The sequence below is a fragment of the Phoca vitulina genome, unplaced genomic scaffold, assembly GCF_004348235.1.
Source record: "Phoca vitulina isolate PV1807 unplaced genomic scaffold, GSC_HSeal_1.0 scaffold60, whole genome shotgun sequence".
NCBI lineage: Eukaryota > Metazoa > Chordata > Mammalia > Carnivora > Phocidae > Phoca > Phoca vitulina.
Window position 1 is genome coordinate 7,754,751 of NW_022589763.1, and position 13,485 is coordinate 7,768,235.

The 13,485-nt window shown below is 42.3% G+C and overlaps 1 protein-coding gene across 1 annotated transcript in view; it reads right to left on the reverse strand.

The window, feature by feature from the left end:
* MID1 (midline 1) overlaps window positions 1-13,485 on the reverse strand; it is a 585,480-nt gene that overhangs the window by 550,862 nt on the left and 21,133 nt on the right. The window contains exons 5-6 of the mRNA XM_032391085.1: window positions 13,205-13,323; window positions 3,078-3,192 (exon numbers count right to left, since the gene is read on the reverse strand). The gene's annotated coding sequence lies outside the window, so the exon portion shown is untranslated. The remainder of the gene's footprint in view (window positions 1-3,077; window positions 3,193-13,204; window positions 13,324-13,485) is intronic.

The window sequence follows — 13,485 nt, forward strand, 5'->3', positions numbered from 1 at the left end:
GGAGTAACCTTCAACTTGAGCATAAATCATACTCCCGCCACCACTGTCCAGGAGCCCGAATGAGATCCAAGGGGAGTGGCAGGGACCATTTTAGTTGAGCTACCTAAAGTGGCTACATTGGATCACCAACTCATAGGTCCCGAATTAGCTACTGACCCCTCCTTCTGGTATTTCACAGAGGTCAAAAGTGAAAGTGAGATGTCCCTGAACCAGGCACAGGAAAAGAGGAGAGGACTTAAGAATCCAACAAAACCGATTTTTACTGAACGGGGAGATACAAAAATATGTATAAATAACATTTTCTTATGTGACTGAAACAGTAATTATCATTGGAATACAATGTGGTGTCTTTTTGCCAAAGAGTAACACATATTTGAAATAAGTCTCTCCAATGCTATTGTGAGTTACATAAATCTAAGAATGAAGGTCTGTTATGGGTTCCATCATGCATATTTCCCCCTGATAGAGCCCCAGAGATCATTTGTAGCAACACATAGAGCTTACCGTAGACAAAATAAAATGGAATGAAGTTTTTTTATGTAGGTCTGAATTCATCCCTCCATATTTGTGTGTGTGTGCGATTTATTTTACTAGATCTCAGAATACAAAACAAGGTAATACATAATCATTGTAGGAAATCATATAATACTAAGCTCTATAAATAAAAATAATATCCTAACTCTTCCCAAATCCCACAATTTTGTTAGCAGTTTCTACATATCCTTCTACAACTTTCTTTGACTCATTGTAATATGTGCCTATTTCCTTTTAACTTCTTTTCAAAATAGTACTATATTACTCCACAATTTGCTTTTATCATTTATCAATAAATCACTGATGTTCTTCTGATTAATACATGAAAACACCCATTCTGTTTTCCTAGTCGCATAATGCTAACTAAAACAACCAGTAGAAATAAATGACCAAGCCCTAGATTTTGGCCTCCAATTCCAATCCCCACTGAAAGGTATAGAGTTTCTTGGGAAAATGGCCAATTCCAGGTCTCGTTCGGCAGCAGAGAAGACACAAGACGAGCCTGAGACGTCATGCAGTGCCAGAAAGCAGGGAAGAGCTCAAAGATAAGGCCATTTCAAAAGGGCACTGGAAGCAGCTCAAAGAGGTCCCTGCTAGTCAAACGTGTGACAATGTGAGCAGCAAACAGAGTGACGGCCGCCAAGCTGGTAAGTAAGAGCTCTCCAGACTTGGTGTGGGGGAAGTGAAGTAATGCGGGCCACCTTCTGCAGCCAGCAAGAACGAGTCAATGTTGAAACTGAGTTTCCATGACTCCAAAGCAGTGCTTCTACTCTACATCCTGCCTCTTGATCAAAGCAGTGCCGAACTGAAAAGTGCAGAAAGGAGGAGAATAAAGAGACAGCTAGGAAGAGGCACGTAAGGAAACCTGAATTTAATTTTCACTGGAAAGGATTTTCTAGTAAGTGGCCCCATCCAACAATACAAAAGCAGAACCACAGACACCGAAGCAGAGGTTGGATAAGATGGCATTCAGAAAGTCCAACACTCATGTTCAGATGAGCCAAGTGCTCCTCCCTCGTGGTGGCGCTTGCCTTTCATGTCCCTGTAATGGTGGCGAATCCCCACCTCGGGCCATGGTATGTTCTCCACCCCCGTATCTCTGATACGCAGATTCTCCGAAGACCAGACTATTCCTTCAGTTCCCCCTCATGCCCTGTGGCTCCGGGACTTCAGTGCTTCCTGCCTCACAGCGTCCCCCAGCAGGCCCCGGGAACTCTTCCCAGAGCTCTGCCCCCCACCCCAGGGACGCTGAGCCCTGCCCCCCACTGTTGCAGAGTAGAGCCCACCTCCCACTACCCAGTCACCCTGGGAGGGGTTTTGACCATTGTCTCCCCCACCGCCAAACTCTCCTGGGACCTAGAGAGAGGAAATAGTAGTTTATCCTTCATCACCAGCCCTGCGCTCCCCCTCCTGGGACGGTACGACTCTGGCCGACAATGAAGAATTATGCGGATAGCTTAGAGTTATAGCTTCTCTTTGGCAAAACCAAAAGGTCTGCTTTGGTCATTTTTCTTCCCCACAACTGAAGAGCGATCATTCTCAAAGGAGAATCAAGCACCCATCTCTAAGCAACAAAATAAACCACAGAAACTTCAACACTGGTGTCTTTTTCTCCCAAGGCTTAACTATCCTAGGCGTTTCCTCTGACTCACTGTTCCCAGTCCCCTCTTGGCTCCTGCCACTAGCAATATGCACACTTGCCCCTTAATGCTGAGGTACACTGGCTCGTGCAATGGGCATTGAGATATGTTGTCCAGGTCCCCCTTCCAGGAAGGGCTGGTTGCCCTAGCTGATGGGAGGGCTGCAGGTAGAGAGCCAGCCTTCCGCTGGAGGCAAGTGAGCGGCAGAGGGCTGTCAAAGTCAAGGTCACATCCTTCTAGGGGTGGCCTACACCCAGTGATAGCTGATCAAAGTAAAGGTATAAAATCCGTGCTATTTGGCCCCACATGGGATCATTATATGCCAGAGCTATCCATGGAGATGGCCAAGGCTGACTTGGCCTGCATTACAGCCCAACTTCTCCCTCTACCCAATCTGGTTTCCTTCTTCTCCCCTTCCAGGTGTTGATCCCTTTTAGACAAGTGCACACCGAACTCTTTCTCATGGTATGCTTCCAGGAGAAACCAACTTGCAACACCCTGCTACAAGATCCCTGTTAGAACAACCACGGACCAATATTCCCAACACAAACTCCACATATGGTCTCCTGAATCCATGCAACTCCGGAGGGAGGGCCGTTTCCTTCCAGATAAAGCCCCCTCCCTCTGATCATAGGCCACTCAGGCCTCATCAGATGAGTCAGGCACCAGCCCTCTGGGCTCCTTAGATGCAAGGAACAAACCCTACGGGGCTCAGCTTGGTCCCATAGATGCTCCCCTCAGTAGGCCAGGGGCTAGGAGTAGGAGGCGCCTGCCCTCATTCTGGAGGGTAAGGAGTGGTGGGACTTTCGATGCCACTTCCTCTAAGAAGCCCCCCCCCCCCACACACACACACACACACACACACACACACACACACACACACACACTTCTCTTAACTCTTACCTTCCATGTCAGTGACTCTTCCCTTCAGGTTTTCCACGGTCAACTGAGAATTACTGTCCTGGTGGTATCTTGGAATGTGGTGGCCATTGTCTTCATTCCTCAGCCAAAACTGACCCTAGAAGAGCCCCATTTTAACAACATGTTACATTATGGAAATGCTTGAACATGACAAGAATATCTTTTGGAAGAACTCTAGCAGTGGTCTTCTCTGAGGAGGGAAATGGATGAGCAGGGGAGAAGGAAAGCACTGAGACATGCTTTGCACTGTTTTTTGTGCTTTGGGGTTTTTGTGCCACGTACATGTATGTTATACCTATTAGACTGAACCTTACAGAATTACCAAAATTTGACCATTTAAAAAATTTTTTCAAGATTTTATTTTTAAGTAATCTCGACACCCAACGTGGGGCTCAAACTTAGAACCCTCGAGATCAAGCGTCACATGCTCTGCCAACTGGGCCAGCCAGGCACCCCAATATTTGACCATTTCTGATCTACAATTTTCTTATTACGTTGTCTACCCGCAGCATAGTCAATTAAAGGAAACCAGAGGTGGACTACTTGATGTTTCTCCCACCATCAGATTATAATGACTATAAGTGGCCTAAACTGTCCCTTATCTCTTCCTCTCAAACCCTGACCCTGCTATATAATTTTCCTAGTAACATCTCTTATACTTTAAGTTTGTTTCTGGAAGCAGAATAGAAACAGAATGCAACCTAAGGAAGACAATCAGTAACAGTCCCACTCTGTCCCCACCCTATGTCTAATACTCTCCCCAAGGCCCCAGATAAATTACTCTCTTTCAAGACTCTGCCAAGACACCATCTTCTCGCTCTAGCCTTTTCTGAATTTCTTCTTGCTGCCTACAGCCCACTGAAGAGAGACTGACGATTCTGCTGCTCAGATGCCTATCAAAGGCTCTATCACAGTACTGGCCTTATGCGTACACACACCTGGTTCCTTCATTAGACAATTTTTTTTTAAGAAAAAAAGTTCTTGTGTTCATACTCCAAATTAGAACAGCCCCACGATCGGACCAGTAGGTTCTGATAAAAGAGGATCAATAAGCCATTGCTAAATGAATGAATGGCCTCATTGTAAAAGCTGGCATTATTCACACCACAAATGAATTCAACAACTACCTCGTGCTGTACACTCCTTATTCAGGTTTGAGGGCAATATTCTGCGTAAATGTCCAGTGGGATACAACTGTGAATCATTAGCTTCTGCGGACTTCTACTCAATGGTCCGTATATGATAGATGTCTTGGATCCCCAGTCCTAGCACACAGAAACGCACTCTTTCTGAAAACATACCTTGACAAAGAAGGGTAGCCAGTAAGACCCTGGCTCCTACAGACGATAATTCTGTTATGCTTCATAGCCTCCAAATTTCTATCTTGCTTCTAAGTGATGAAGAATTTCGAGTCTCCAAGGAGGACAAATAACAGGAGAAAACTTTGTCAGGAAACGACAGGCCCTCAGGGCTGGAGTTTAGAAAACCCTTACGCAGGTGAGGCTGCTTTCAAGCAGTTTTGACTATATAAATTCCTCTTTGTCAGAGTTACCACGTATTAGTCTAAGACACTTATTATATTTTCTTATTATAAGCATGCACTGTGTTCTGCATCTGGAGCGCTTGCCAAATTGTAGATTTATTCCTATTTCTATACATCTGTGAAAAGAATGTGTGTTCTGTTTCATCAGGGAGTTACTTGAAGTCACAGGTTGCTAATTCCAAATGAATAGAAACAGTGATTAATCTGGGAGATACGAGCTCGCCACTATTCATGTAACAGATGTCCATTATGATGAGCTACACATTTGTTCCATGTTTATACTAGAATACAAAACAGGAGAGCCCAACCATTTTGTGAAAGAAAGAAAGAAAGGGAGAAAAGAAAAGCAAAGAGAAAAGAAAAGAAAGGAAAGGAAAAGAAAAGAAGAGAGAAGAAAAGAAAAGAAAAAAGGATGAAAAGAGGATGATGGGGGAAGGGGGAATTAGAAAATACTTTGAAAATGTTTATTCAGGTGCCAGGTTAGATGCGCAGAAACGTGCGGTATGTCTGCAGGGTGGCAGGTAAGGAGCGGAGTGGAGGGAGAGAGGGAGGGGAGAGAGGGAGAACCCGGGGGTAAATGTTCCTGGCTTCATTTCAGGGTGTGGATATTAACTCAGTTCATCTCACTTGGCTGACAGAAGCACTAATGCCAAAACCAGCAATTTCATCAGCATCAGCTACACAGAAGATGGGATTTCCGAGGGAGGCAAAAGAAGAGGGAGAATGATGTATGTAATTTTATTCAAATAATTAAAAACAAAGTTGGCAGTCTATCTTCCTGTCAAGAAGAATAAATATCAGACTATGGAGTTGGAAGGGGGAGTGCAAGAGGCTCCCTGCTGTTCCATATTAACTCCGGTCCAATACAAACTTTATAGTTGACTCTTTACAAAAACATCCATTTAAAATGATCCTCCTATGTTGTTTTGTTTTGTTTTGTTTTTTTTTGGTTACTCTGTGAGTAGAGCTAACACAGCAAGAGGACACAAGCCAGGAGTAAGTGTGGAGGAGGCTGCCTGCCAGAGCCACACTAGAGCCCCTCGCTTCATAGCCACAAATACAGGGTTTGTATAACTCTGCCACTTCTCCAAAATAAGATGAGTGAAAGAGAGGTTTCCAGAACTTTCCTTTCTCTCATTATTTACCTCCTGTCCTCATATGCCCAAAACAAAAGCAGGGCCCAGCCTACAGTAGGATCCAAATACATACATACATACATACATACACACACATATATACGCACATACTTTTTTAATGAATTAAATGAACAGGGGCTGGACTTAATGAATGACACAAGCACAGGGATGGATAATATTTATCAATGGAGTCATTATCTTCTGTATTTGCAGACTCACTGAATTATAGCAGATGCAATATCATAACCAAAAGCTAAAGAATCCTCTCTGAATGTCTTAACCTGGCTATTACATGTCCTAAACTATACCTTTCCAGAGTTTCTTTTTCAATTGCAACTGTTTAGAGGAGAGGACAAGCTCCATTTTGTTACTAACGAAGAGAGAAGATTAGCATAGCCAAATGACAAAAAAAATAATAGTTCAAACAGACTCACTGATGACGGTTTTCCTTCTAAAGCATTTTAATCACTATTCTTCTACATTTCCAGTAATGTATCAAATCACTCTTCAATCGCTTCTAAAATGTTGAATTTAGGATGCAAAAGGCTCCACAGTTATATCTAAACCTTTCTTTCTAGTATTTGAAGATGAGGACAGAAGTGAGCACCTCCTGTATTTGCAACACTCCCAAGTCCAATTAGAGAACGGAGCCGTTCCTCAGAAAAGCCCACGTGGGGACTGGACTTGTGGGAACCACACAAGCATGGGAACAGCAGACTTGTCTACCTTGAGCAATGCAGGGAGCAAGACACCACAAAGGTAGCCAAAATGATTAAGGAGGAATTCAGCTAATTAAAAATGACATGTTGCTATGCCAAGTTAGAAGTGTTGGTAAGTGGGTACTTTCAGACAGCTAAAAGGTTCTTTCAGGCATCCCAAATTGCTCTGCCAAAGCCTTAATATTTTAGTCTAATCCCACTGAGCGAGCCAAGTTGATGATGACAGAGAAAAAAAAGGCTTTCCTTTTTGAAGGAAGTAGGAATTAGGATAATACAGGGGTCAGCAAAGTTTTGCTGTAAAAAGCCAAACAGCAGGGGTGCCTGGGTGGCTCAGTCGTTAAGCGCCTGCCTTCGGCTCAGGTCATGGTCCCAGGGTCCTGGGATCGAGCCCCGCATCGGGCTCCCTGCTCCGCAGGGAAGCCTGCTTCTCCCTCTCCCACTCCCCCTGCTTGTGTTCCCTCTCTCACTGTGTCTCTGTCAAATAAATAAATAAAATCTTTAAAAAAAAAAAAAAAGTCAAACAGCAAATGTTCTTGGCCTGTGTGCTGCACGGTCTCTCTTGCAAATGTTCAACGCTGCCGCTGTGCCGAAAGCGGCCATCGGCAGTATGTAAACCAATGAGTGCAGCTGTATTCCCGTCAAACTGTATTTATGAAAGCAGGTGACAGGCTGGATTTGACTCACAGCCCACAGTTTGCCGACCCCTGAAATAATATGTAGATGGCTCTCCAACAGACTGAAACCTAAGGAAAGATGCAGATCTCAAGGTCAAATTGAAAATTATAGTGCTTCTTAATTCTATTTTAAAATGCACTTAGCAGTACCTCTGATTCCTGTGTGGATCTTATGGTGTTTGCCTGCCAATAGCATTTTCCTTAAATGCATTGAGATGCACATCTTTTATCCAACTATTGGCACAAGCTTAGATTCAGTCAACAAAATCAAGTCATTCTAAACATTCCAGTAATGAAAGACTTAATGTATTAATTAGGGCTTACGTCAATGTCAGAATACACTGGGACAGTGGGGTCAAGAAAGTCACTAGTGAAGGCCTGGGAAGCAGACACTGAATATATCTCAGCTTGGCATAGCAAGCTTATCCCAAGCTCTACGGAAATCTCCAATTTGTGAGAACGTCTGAGAAACCTTGCATCAACTGCAAAGCCATGGTGAGCCTCCTACCTACCCAACATCCAGCTGCAAGCACCCCTGAGCATACCAGCTTCTACTTCTCTTTCACCTGAAAAACAGCGGATGTTACCACCGCAGCAACCCTAACGCAGGACAGTATGGGGACAGGGACCATAAGAGACGCAGTGCCCCACTTCTCTTCAGGAATTCAGAAGACATCTCCGAAGGGGTGGTACTGATGCCTCCTTGACAACGGATAGTCCAGCACATTCCACCACCCCTTTCTCAGTGCAGCATCCCAACACTCTCCTTTCACCCATTTTTAACTTCCAAATAAGTAAACAACATAATGCTTCCATCCTACTTGAATCAACTATCCCCCATACATCCCAAACTCCCTCGGGCTTTCCCCCAAAGTGGAGCTACAGAGTCCGATTTGTTATTTCATCCATGAATGGTTGATGGTCATTGTCTTCTAGTTCAGTCACAATGGCTCGTTACTCTTCTGCAGTGTTAAGGGTTGAGTTATAGGTTGAACTCGCTCCTTATACTACATAATAGGCAGAGGGAAGAAGACCAAACTTTATTACATGTACAGACACATCTATATCACAACAGGAAGAAAATATGCTTATTGCCATCCTCATTTCTACAACTGGCCGCACGACTACTGCTAGTTTTTAGACCTTTCACTTTCTACTGTTAGTGGGGATCACGGACATCCAGCACACTCAGGTGGGATCATCATCCATCTTGAACACCGAGCTGGGATCTGCCACCCTCTGGTCATCATCAGGTGACCCCTTTGTGCAGTAGTCCAGCCCGGGTCTTTCCAACTCCCAAGCACCTCAGCAGAGCCCAAGGCCTCACCTGCTCTAGTCACCCCCCTCTTGGCAGCTGCCTGGCTCAAGGGAGGCAAACAGATTAGAGGTGAGAGTGCCGAGGAGGGGAGCGGCATCTGCCCATACTGCCAAATTCCCATATCCACACACTCCCCCCACCTTCCATCCCCACATTTTAACCTTTCAGTCTGGCCCCTGGTCCTCCTGATGGGTACAAAATTCAACTTTGCCTTCAGTTAATGTAATCTCTCATTCTCTCTCTTGCCCTCCCTCTGAAATCCAATAGATTTTAGACTGTCTTCACTCAAATTACACCTACGAGGCATGTATTAACTCTCTTGGATCAAAGCTGGGTAGCTGCGTTGATTACAGACTGGGGTTCATGGATTTAGACTCTGCATGAACACATTTTGCTTTGTACCAAGGAAAAGCCCGTTTCAGAACTTCAAAGTCTAACCCCCATAGCCAGCTAGTTCTCAAATGTGTGCTGGTGGTCAAGGGCAAGGATAACGTATGTGATGGTTCAGTGCAAGCCCTACCCCCCATTCCTAAGAAACCAACAGATTAGACTCCTCCTTTAATGATAGATGTTTTAATGGCAAGGGGTGAGATTTTTCTTTTTTAAAAAAGGGAAAACTGGTCAAAATGTTAGTATCATTTGAATAAGCTTTGCCAGTAAAAGCCCCCCAAATATCCAGGTTAGAATGCCAGTTTCCAAATCCTCTTTCCTGCCACATGTACATGTACACGTACACGTACACACACACACACACACACACACACACAGAAAGAGAGAGAGAGAATTTTATAAAACAGGTCAAATGGATTTAAACTAGTATAAGGGAGTAGGTTTCAGTGTCAGAAGGACATGGGCTCCAGTTTCGTTCTGCTCCTACTGTGATTCCTTTATCGTATTATTTAACATCTCTAAGCATCCTCATTGGTAAAATGAGGATAAGTATAATTTTGTTAAGAAAACTATTCCCAAACTTTAAATGAGGTGAAATGGGCTGTGACATGACCTTTCAAAATCTTCCTGGGTCACTAACCTGCCTAAGACTTACTTCGTTACCTAGGGAATGCACTTGTGTTTGACCTTCTTTCTTTTTTTTACTCGTTTAGAGTTCAGATGCTCTGAAGTTACATGCTAATTCATAGACTTCTGTCCAATAGAAAAGATAACCCCAAAGGTCGTGGTTTTATTGCCCTGTAGGACAGTAATCAGTTTTGAATCTATCCTAGAAGTCTTATTGCAATGCTTTTTTTCCCTCAAAATGCCTATAAATACCAAGTTCCTCAAAATGTTCTTGGAATCAGCTTAATCCATTTATGGTTCTGATCATCAATGAGTTGAATAAATTCTTGACAGGTGTTCATTCTGTATTTGTACGAGATTGTTTTTAGTTCTTTAAAAACTACACTTTTGAGAGTACCTATCTTATGAAATTGCTATGAGAATTAAATAAAATAAAGCAAATAAAGTAATTAATAAGGCCCTGACACATATTAAGCAGTTAATGAATGTTAGCTATTATTATTAGCTATAATTAAATGCAGCATGATCCACAGGAAATAAAAAATGTAATATATCCAAACTTCACTCAGAGACACCCATGTAGACAAGTCAAAAGAAATAAAATTAAGAAACTATTCACGCTGAGCTCTAGCTTGATTTCCCTGGAGATTTTTGAATCCTCCAGAATGCAGCCCAATGAACTAAGCTTTTGAATTAGTAGCCATTTTCGTGGATGATGCCAAATCTTATAATCACTGGGATCTATAACTGTACACAGAATAAGTATTCTATCTCATAAAAATATATAATTTTTCCACCACACATGGCCAGTAACAGAAAATAAAACGAAAATTGGGTTTAGAGTAAAAAATAATATTTTTACCCTCCATCCTGCTTTGATATACCCAATTGTTATCCCTCATTTTATTTCCTTCCATTTTAGTGAAGGAAGGGTTATTCCCTGTTTTTTCCCCAAAGTCTGTAATAGCTATGTCTTTCATCTTGTCCTTTGTCTGATTCCAATAACTGCCAAAAATAATGGTGTTTTCCCATGGAAAACTTGTCCCTTAAAAGAAACTAAAGGATAATAAAGGGACAAGTATGACCAATTTCTCCAGCTTCACTATGATTTTGGTTGCTATTTATGTTCAAATAATTTTCTCAGATTATAAATCTTGAAAAAGAGAACTCAATCAATTTTAGCTTTTGTTGTTTGGATTGGGCGGGGAGGGCAGGTAAATGTTGGAACAACACTTTAGAAGTAATTCACAACCTTTCCATACTGATGTCTAAAGAAGAATGAGAAACCATCTATAGAAAGAAACACACATACTAGGGCATAATATTTCTACACACAAGTACAAGGGAACCAGATGGAACTGGAGGTTACTCTGCATTATACACAAAACCACAGAGAGGCTGGGTCATCAAATACTTTTTAAATACCTTCAAACACTGAAATACAATGCAGGAACCTACTGCACTCAGTTAAAAAAAAAAAAAGCAAACAAATACATATAGGGACTTAAATCAAGGTTAAACATTCAGCTGTTGTTCAGTTCCAGTGACCCAAGAAGAGCAAGCTGAATTTAAAATAAAGTGAAGAAGGCAAAGAACACATGTAGTAATGAAGCGTTTTCTATATTTACAGAGCTTACTTAGGTGTCTACACAAGTTTAGAGGTGAACACAAGCTCAGCCATATTCAGCCACATACACATACATTTGCATGTACGTATGTACACACGTATTTTATATACATTCACACGATTGTATGCACATTTGCCAGCCTTTAAAATGAGAGAATACCACCAAGCAAGTAGAGAAATCAGAGTTGAGGTAGCCCTCATTCAAGATTATTCTAGTCCGTTGCCACTCAAAATGTGGTCCCTGGATCAGCAGCATCAGCATCACCTGGGAGCTTGTTCAAAATGCAGAATCTCAGGCTTCACCCCAGATCTGCTGAATCAGAACCTAGCTTTTAACCAGACTAACTGCCGGCGATTTGTATGCCCAAATTAAAGTCTGAGAAACACTGCCCTAGAACCGTGATAACCATCTTCAAAGCTATCAGTCGCCCGTGTCTGTCCAGTAATTGAAATGTGATTAGTGAGACTGAGAAACAGCATTTTTCATTTTAGTTAAAATTAAAATTTGGGAAATTAGACCTGATTCAGTGATTGGACTACTTTTAAGTTAAACACGTTTGGAACAACTCGGGCATATGTGAATCTAAATACAGATCAAGTAGTTCTGATGAAAACTCAGCATCTGAACTGAAAAGTACTGTGAAGAATAAACTGCACACAGATTTCAAAGACTTAGGATGAAAAACTGTACATAAAGTGTGTGATTAATCATTTTTATAATGATTATAGGTTAAAAAGATAAAATTTCAGATACGCTGTGTTAAATTTAATATATTCTTAAAATTCATGTGCTGCTTTTACTTTTTAAAATGTGACTACTAGAAAATACAGCTCACATATTATTTCTACTGGATAGGGCTGCTTTAGATCCATGGTTCTCCAACTATCAAATTACTGGTGCCTGGCTCCCAATGCCAGAGATTCTGATGAAATTGGTCTGGGGTGGGCCTGGGCATTAGGGTTTTTAAACTCTCCCTGGTGATTCTATTCATCTGCCAAGGTAGAGAACCACTGCCCCAGGTTAACACAGATTCATCGATCCCAACTGATAAATAATGACCTCAGAAGGACCTAATATCTTTTGGGCGCTCCATCATCCCTCAACAAAAATGTGGAGTTGGAAAGGTAGTGCCCATTTCTTACCTAAAGAGTGAAAAAGCATCCCCACTGATGTCATCTGGGCTGAACGCTGGGTGACAATTTTCTACCTCGACTTCAGGCAGAATCAAACATACCCAGATGAAACTCAGTGTTTCCAGAAACCCACCACCGGTTCTTCCAGTAATTCATTCCATATCTGATGTAGGGGATCTCCTACTTGTGTGTGTTTAGAACAATCTCCCGGGTAGTTTGTTTACAAGCAGGTTGCTGGGCCCTAGCAATTCATGTTAGCTCTGTGGTAGGGGGACCAACCATCCTGGTTTGCCTGGGACTGTCCTGGTTTTGGTCTTAGCCAGAAAATCCCACATCCTGGGAACTGCTCAGTTCTGGGCAAACTGGGACGGTTGGTCATCCTACCCCAGGGAAGCGGACGTTTAACAAGCAGTCCGGGTGATACTCATGCATTCCAGGTGAGCACAGTTTGAGAGCCACTCCGAGAAACACAGATGCTCGAATACTTCGTAAAGTTCTTTATGGATTAATCAACTGCCCTGAGAAGATAGCCACTGAAGTTACACAAATAATCAGCTCAGCAAATAACTGATTGGGGAAATTGCTCTAATTTAATTAAACATATTAATTGTTTTAAACTATTTGGGAGGAACAAGTACCAAAGAAATCACCCAGACAGCCTTGAAGCGGATTCTTTTGTTGTCAGGAATTCAGCAGAGAGGGGCGGGGAGGCAAAGTAAATGCGTGGCATGAAGTCATGTCAGTCTTGAGTTTGAATCATTGTTTCTGTCATTTGCTAGCTGTGCAACGTTAGGGAAGTTCCTTAACCTCTCTGTGCCTCAGTGTTTTCATCTGTAATGATGAAATGAGTAATTTATACTGACACTGAAGGTTAGTCATGAGAATAGGAAATAATGCATTGCATCAGACAAATCCCAGTTGAGGAACATTCTGCAACATACCTGACCAGTACTCCTCAAAAAAACTGTCAAGGTCATCAAAAATAAGGAAAGTCTGAGTAACTGTCACAGCCAAGAGGAGATATGACCATCAACTGTACTGTGGCATCCTGGAAGAGATCCTGGAACAGAAAAAGGACATTAGGGTAAAAACTAACGAAATTCAAGTAAAGAATGGATGTTAGTTAATATTAATGTATCAAAACTGGTTTATAGCTTACGACAAATGTACCATACTCAGGTAAGATGTTCATAATAGGACAAACTGAGTGTGGGGTGTATGG